We start from the raw sequence: 8,152 nt of genomic DNA, 5'->3' as shown, positions 1-8,152 counted from the left end.
CGTTCAGAGAGATCGGATTTACAAATATTTGGACATCCAAGGGCTGATTAAGGATAGTCAGTATGGCTTTGTGCATGCTAGGTCGTGTTTAATGAATGTTGTAGAGTTTTTCGAGGAGGTGACCAAGAAAGTAGATGAAGGAAAGGCTGTGGATGTTGTCTACATGAACTTTAGTAAGGCCTTTGACTAGGTCCCACATGGGAGGTTAGTTCAGAAAGTTCAGACATGAGGTATCCATGGAGAGGTTGGAGAGTTTGAAGAGTGCAGAGATTTACTAGGATGTTACCAGGTCTTCAGGAGTTGAGTTACAGGGAAAGATTGAACAGGTTAGGACTTTATTCCTTGAAGCGTAGAAGAATGAGGGGAGATTTGATAGAGGTTTACAAAATTATGAGGGGTAAAGACAGTAAATGCGAGTAGGTTCTTTCCATTTAGATTAGGAACGATAAATATGAGAGGACATGGTTTTAGGGTGAAAGGGGAAAGCTTTAGGGGGAACATTAGGAGGAACTTCTTCACTCAGAGAGTGGTGGGAGTGTGGAACGAGCTGCCATCTGACGTGCTAAATGCGGGATCACTCTTAAGTTCTAAGATTAAATTGGATAGGTACAAGGATGGGACACGGACTGGGTTCAGGTCAATGGGACGAGCGGAATAAAGTTTCCGCACAGACTAAAAGCGCCAAATCGCCTGTTTTCTGTGCTGTAGTGTTCTATGGAGTGAAATAAACACGACATGAGAATTGTCGATCGATTAATTTAACTCGTTCACCGCATCCGTCAACTGAACAGAAACACCGGGGATTCAGCAGCAGCTGCGGGCGGCGGGTCCTGAGCTCCCCCGGGTCCTAAAGTCTACCCGTAATGAGACAGGTTAAGTGGGACAAGGTGCTGACCGGAAAAGACAGTGAAGATTGTTCATTAAGTTCATCTGCCAATTTTTTGTCCCCCATTACTACTTCACCAGCATCATTTTCCAGTGGTCCAGTATCAACTCTCATCTCCCTTTCACTCTTCATGTAACTGAAAACTAAACTTTTAGTATCCTGATTTATATTATTGGCCAGTTTGCCCTCATATTTCGTCTTGACCATTCTTATGCCTTTTTTCGTTGCCTTTTGTTGGATTTTAAGAGCATCCCAATAATCCAACATCCCACTCACCTTTGCTACCCTATATGTCTTTTCCTTAGGTTTAACACAATTATTACATGCCTTTTCCAGCTCAAACTGTGAATTGATTTAAAGTCAGTCCCATAATATAATAGTTTTTATCTGAAAACTATCTACCCTCGCAAAGATTGTACTGAAGACTGCATTTGATTTTTCTTCAGCCTTGTATGCTTCACATTGAAATAGTATGTGTTTCGACAGTTTCATAATGACAAAATGCACACGACACAGAATGAAGTTTTCCGATTAGTTACAAGGCATAATTAAGCATAGTGTGGACATTTCTAAGTCATGTGAATATCATTCCTTCCCTTGTTTTAAGCCCTTCTTCTATAAACCCAACAGGTTTATGTATTCTGTAAAGGTGTCTGTCCTTATGTCCATTATCCTACGTCTTGCCATAAGCCCCTAATTCTTAACACTACCAACCCTTTAGCTTCTAATTTGCTAATTGTAATGTCTATATCCACAGCTTAACATGTAACAGCTTTTGTTGCTAAACAGTCAACATCATCATTTCCCTCAACAGTGTGATGTTCAGGGCCCATAATGTGCAGACATATAAATCAAACTTTATATATGAAATACCGTTTGACAAGTTTCCAACAGTCAATCTGACCTACTGCCAGAATGACCTGTTTAAGAATCATCAAAACCGAAATGTATTCTGAGCATATTATAAGGACCAATTTCCTCCACCCACTGTAAGCCTATACTGTTGGGAAAGAATTCTGCTTTTTATGCTGATAAATGACTATAAGTCATTTCTTTATCATTACCTGCAATTCAGGCACACAAAAAACAGCCACACCAACATCCCCAGTTAACTTATCTTTTGATTCCTCTGTGAAAATGGTTACTGTATGATAATAACTTTCATTAATATACCGATGAACCAACAGACTCTCAGGCAGAACCGAATCCGATCGTGTAACCTAAAATCAACTGAAGTCATTGGAAAAAACAAGGTGGGGTTACAGAGAAAGCTACAGTGGGACATATTGTATCATCAAATACACCCATATTCCCAGCGTGATAACCCAGCCACCCAAAACAAAAAACACTCTTCTTGTGATGTCCCCAACCATCCTCCAGCACACCTTTAACAGGATGATCATTTCCTTGCCCCCGCAAATTAATCCAGTATGTTGACATCAACTTGAACCTCTGTTACTTTGAGGGCATTTGTCCCATTGCAATCAGTAAAGCCAAAACAGGAGACAACATTACCGCACCAGAACACTATCTTAAAGTCTGTAATTGTATCACATACAAACATTTTTAATTTGAAGATGAAGCTGATCCATAAGCCACACAGACATAATCAAGAACAGATCAAATTAAACAAATATAATTGGTCAACAAAGATTTTCATGTTGCACCCAAGAATACCCACATAGATGTCTGAGGAGATTTCAAGCTCCTTTACATATATCAATTATTTTACTGATAGGTGCTTCCACATCAGCTTATTATCCATCCACATACTGAGAAATCTTACCACTGACACTTCCTCAAGACATTGATCATATAATTTAAAATCAACTGCAAGTCTATTAATGCTGTTTGTAAACCACGTAATGTGTTTTAACGACTGAAAGCTTAAAATCCTCATCAATCTGCCCACTGTTTGACCTATTAATTGTAAATTACTATCAATACCTCTAATCTATGAAGCTACATCATCTGTATATTGTGATTTATCCAGGGTATCCCATTTTCCCATCTCAGAGAAAATATCATTAATCATAATATTAAATAATGAAGGGCTACAAATACTGCCTTGTGGGATCCCATTCTCTATCTCATAGAAACACAAACATAACATGCCGACCGGTACTTGGACAGTCCGTCCAGATAAAAAACTCAGAAAAATTATACAATGTCCCCCTCACTCCTAATTTAATCAAAAGTCCTTTCTTCCACATCATTTCCCTTTTCAGTATCAAGAAATACTGCTATTACAACATCTTTATTTAATTGTGCTTTCCGAATATCATCTTCCAAACCTAAAACTGAATCTAATGTCATTTCGCCCTTCCAAAATCCACTCAATAAAACACTTTATCACCACTCTTTCCAAAATATAACTCAAGCACTTGAGTTATATATATTCCATAAGTTTACATAAATGAGACATTCACGATATAGGCCCTTAACTAGAAGGATCAAATAGGGATCTGCCAGGTTTTAGAATAGGCATTACTATTTCCATTTTCCATGAGGGAAGTAGATGCACAATTCAAACATTTAATATTTTCATAAAAGAGAATCATAAACAATTACAATTTCAAATATCACTCTTTCCTGGGGACACCTGACCTGCATTATTAATAGACATCTTAAATTCATAAAAAGAAATCTCTCCATCATTGATACTATCATTGCTACTGCTGAAAACCAGCACATCAGGGTATTCACCGGAAAATATATCCCTACATTGTTTAATTTCTTCACTTAAATTGTCCTGATTGTGAATCTCAGCAAATGACCCAGCCAGTAACACAACCTTCCCTGTTTTAGTAGCAATCTTGCCGTCATTAATCAACACTGGAAATATTATGATCCCTACAAATCCCCCCCCCCCATTTTCTAAATCATATCCCAAACAATTCCAAGTTTGATATCCGTTCCAATACTATCTCCATATAGCCTCCAGTAATTCGCCTCCTTCCTCACCACGGCCTTTTCCCTTTTACTGTTAATAATGTCACTCGGAGACTGATGCACCATCACATAAAAACTCACATTTCTCCCAATTTGCTTCCTGTCCCGTTAGAAATCCAAATCCAAACTCATAAAGACAGGAAGGCTGACTGACGTTCACATAAACTAATCACCCTCTGAGTTCCCATTTGAGCGACAGGCACTGCAGCCAGTGACAGCAGGGGTCAGTGTTACGTCTGTGCTACGATAGGCTGGAGAAAATCGGCCGATGATCAGCCCCTCTTCCGCTCCATCGCCATGGCGGAGATCAGCGCATCGCTTCTGTCGCTGTCGCCGGCCTCGGCGCCCACAAGGACGGGTGTGATTCCCCTTCGCGCCTCGGTGGGTCTGTTTCGGTGACGTCTGTGGTGGCTGACGAAACATGCTTTGACAGGGAGCGAGCGAGGACAATGACTACAACTCCCAGAAGGCCCCACTGATGACGTAGTGGTGTTGTTTAGGGGTAAGGTATAAAAGCAAAATGGAGGAAAATGTAATGCATTACGTTTTCTGTACTGTGTCGTGCCTTCAATAAAAAAATAAATTAAAAGAGAGATTCCAGTAAGAAATAGATAGAACATAGAACAATACAGCTCAGTTCAGACCCTTCGGCCCCAAATGTTGAGCCGGCCCTTAAACTCTGCCTCCCTAAGCTTAAATTCCTCCATATATCTGTCTAGTTGTCACAACCCTCCAATCCGAATGTACTCCGTCCACCACAACTCTCTGCTTTCTGCAGGCAAGCCAATTCTGAATTCACCTGGTCAAACATCCCTGGATCCCATGCCTTCTGACTTTCTGAATAAGCCTACAGTGTGGAACCTTATCAAATGCTTTACTAAAATGCATGTAGATCACATCCACTGCACTACCCTCATGTATATACCTGGTCACCTCCTCAAAGAACTCCATCAGGTTTGTTAGACACGATCTGCCCTTCAGAAAGCCATGCTGACTGTCACTGATCAGACCATGATTCTCTAAATGCCAATATATCCTATCTTTGTGAATCTTTTCCAACAGCTTTCCCACCAATGGTCTATAATTATCCGGACAATCTCTACTACCTTTTTTGAACAAGAGGACAACTTTCGCCTCCCTCCAGTCCTCTGGTACCATTCCCGTGGACAATGAGGACATAATGATCCTAGCCAGAGGCTCAGCAATCTATTTCTGAGCAGATGCTCTCGGATGCAGAATTGGGAAGTGGCAGATGGAGTTCAACACAGAAGAAGAGATTCATTTCTGCAGATCAAATTTGAACACTGTGTGGAAGTTGGTAGTATTGTTAGGAAGGTGTCTGGTGTGATGACCTTCATCAACCGTGGGATTGAGTTCAAGAGCTGTGAGGAAATGTTGGAGCTATATTTCTCCTAACCTGTACATAAGTAATTGTACCCCAACACGGCAGGGCTGTGGGCTTAGTTGGACCCCACTTGGGAGTCCTGTGTTCAGTTCTGATGGCCTCACTACAGGAAGGATGTGGATACTATAGAGAGTGTAGAGTAGATTTACAAGGATGTTGCTCTTGGATTGGAGAGCATGTCTTATGAGAATAGATTGAGTGAACTTGGCCTTTCCTTCTTGGAGTGACGGAGGATGAGAGGTGACCTGATAGAGGTGTATAAGATGATGAGAGGCTTTGACCATGTGGATAGCCAGAGGCATTTTCCCAGGCTTGAAGTGACTAACACGAGGGGACGTAGTTTTAAGCTGCTTGGAAGTCGGGACTGAGGGAATGTCAGGGGTAAGTTTCTTACACAGAGAGTGGTGGGTGCATGGAATGCACTGCCTGCAGCGATGGTGGAGGTGGATACAATAGGATATTTTAAGAGATTCTTAGATAGGTTCATGGAGCTTAGAAACATAGAGGGATATACGATCAGGAAATCCTAGGCAGTCTCTAGAGTAGGTTACATGGTCGGTACCACATTGTGGGCTGAAGAGCCTGTAATGTGCTGTAGATTTCTGTGTTCTGTGTCAAAGACAGGCAGAGAAATTAGATTAAATGGACAGGAGGACAGCATGGAAAGGTTGGGCCGAAGGGCCTGTGTTAGTGCCGTAAGGGAGGGGTTCTGTCCCAACCATCGACTCTATTCCCCTCAACAGATGCTGCCTGACTTGACAACGTTCTTGAAAAGTTACATTCAGTTCCGCTTAGCATTCTGTACAAAGGATGTTTTGTGCTGGAAGAGTGCAGAGCAGATTCATCATGATTGAGGGGGCTTCTGTTCATAAGCCCATAAGGCATAGGAACAGAATGAGGCCATTCAGCCCATTGAGTCAGCAACCTTTTCATCATGGCTGATCCCAGATCACACTCAATTCCAGATATCTGACCTCCCGCCATATCCTTTGATGCCCTGACCGATCAGGAAACGATCAACTTCCGCCTTGAATATACCGACACACTCGGTCTCCACCGCAGTCTGTGGCAGAGCATTCCACAGATCCAATACACCTTGGCTAATAAAGAAAATAAGCTGCTTAACTCTGTTTCAAAAGGTGGCCCCTCGACTTTGTGGCTGTGCCCCACCACAGGAAATACCTTCTCCACATCCACCTTATCCAGTCCTTTCAACATTCGGTAGGTTTCAATGAGATAACCCCGCATTTTTCTGAGTTCCAGTGAGCACAGGGTCAAAGCTGCCAAGTGCTCCTCATATTTTAACCCCTTCATTCCCAAAATCGTCTTTCTGAACCTCCTCTGGACTCTCTCCAATGACAACACATCCTGTCTGAGATGTGGGGCCCAACGCTGTTGACAATACTCCAAGTGCGGCCTGACTCGTGTCTTATAAAGCCTCAGCATTATCTCGTTGCTGTTATATTCATGGGGCGAGATTGGACTGTGTTGATCTACAGGGAGATCTTGGAATCCGAGTTCATAACTCCCGGATAGTGGATCCATTGTCAGGCAGTTATGTTGCAGTTGTATAAATCTCTACTTTAACCACATCTGGAGAATTGCATTCGAATACAGGAATAATGCGGAGGTTTCGGATGGTGAGTGGAAGAGACTTAAAAGGATGCTGCCTGGATAAAGTGAGACCGGACAATCTCGGGTAATTTTCTTTGGAGTGGCAGAGGCTGAGGGAGGTCTGACAGACGTTTACAGGAATGTGAGAGACACAGACAGAGTGGACAGCCGGGATTTTTTCTGTAAGGAGGAAATGTCCAATGCCAGTGGGCATGCACTTCAGGAGAATGGGGGATCACATCCTCATTTGTCCTTTTTGCACTATTGAGGTATTTTGTAATTAGTGCATTTTGTATCTTTTCTCTGCACAGCTGCTGTTGAAAAACAAAACAACTAGAAAAGACAATGACGTTAAAAACCTGACTCAGGATGTTTAAAGGAGATTTGCGATTCAAGTTTTGTTTTTCATTCCCATAGTGGTGGGTATCTGGAGTGAATATCGGGTGGTGGTGGAGGCAGATGTGAAAGAGGCTATTAGATACCACGTGAATGTGAGGGGAATGGAGGGATGTGTTCCTTGTGTAGGCAGAAGGGATTGGTTTAGTAAGGCATGAAGTGACCAGTTCAATTGGTTCAGAACAACACAGTGAGCAGAAGGGCCTGTTCAAGGACAAGTACAGCAAGCAGAGCAGGTAAACTGGATAAAGTGATCCCACTCAGAGAACAGACTGTGACGTCAGTGGATATATGCCGGCATCACAGTTCTCTCACCAAAGATACTTCACTGCTGGATAAAATGAAGTTTGTGATGTTTATAACCGATGTGGTGAATTGTACTGCTCAGACATCTCATCCTACTGAGGAAATTAAAATTATTGTGAAAGCTGCAGAAAGGTATCTCGGTGTAACTGGTGTTATGTGGGAAGCTTTAAATGAAGCTCTGATTTGTGGGAGTTTCTGCATCCCAGTCTACTTGTGAAGATATGTAATGGGATTGAAATATTGAAGTGAAATGCAAGAAGCCTGATTTTACATGGTCAACACTTTAAGCAGTTTATGTCTGATTTGTCAGTTCTTTCCGATGTTATATCCGTTCAGGAAACCTGCACATTTTAAATTTTATTCCTATGCAGGATTATATTGTCATTTGGCTTGACAGGTTAGTTGGTAGAGGGGTGGTGTTGTCAGTTTTATAAGGAAAGGGGCAGAGTATAGTGTTGTGAATGGGAATAAAATGTATCATGAACTTGTCGAAATTCTTGATTCAACAGGGATGTGTGTAATTTTCTTTTGTGAAAATATTAACTTTCTGAATCGTATTTGGAGGTTTGGCCATCTACTTTTCTCATGGAAAA

Source organism: Hemitrygon akajei, unplaced genomic scaffold (assembly GCF_048418815.1).
Source record: "Hemitrygon akajei unplaced genomic scaffold, sHemAka1.3 Scf000131, whole genome shotgun sequence".
Lineage (NCBI taxonomy): Eukaryota > Metazoa > Chordata > Chondrichthyes > Myliobatiformes > Dasyatidae > Hemitrygon > Hemitrygon akajei.
This window is presented reverse-complemented; position numbering follows the sequence as displayed.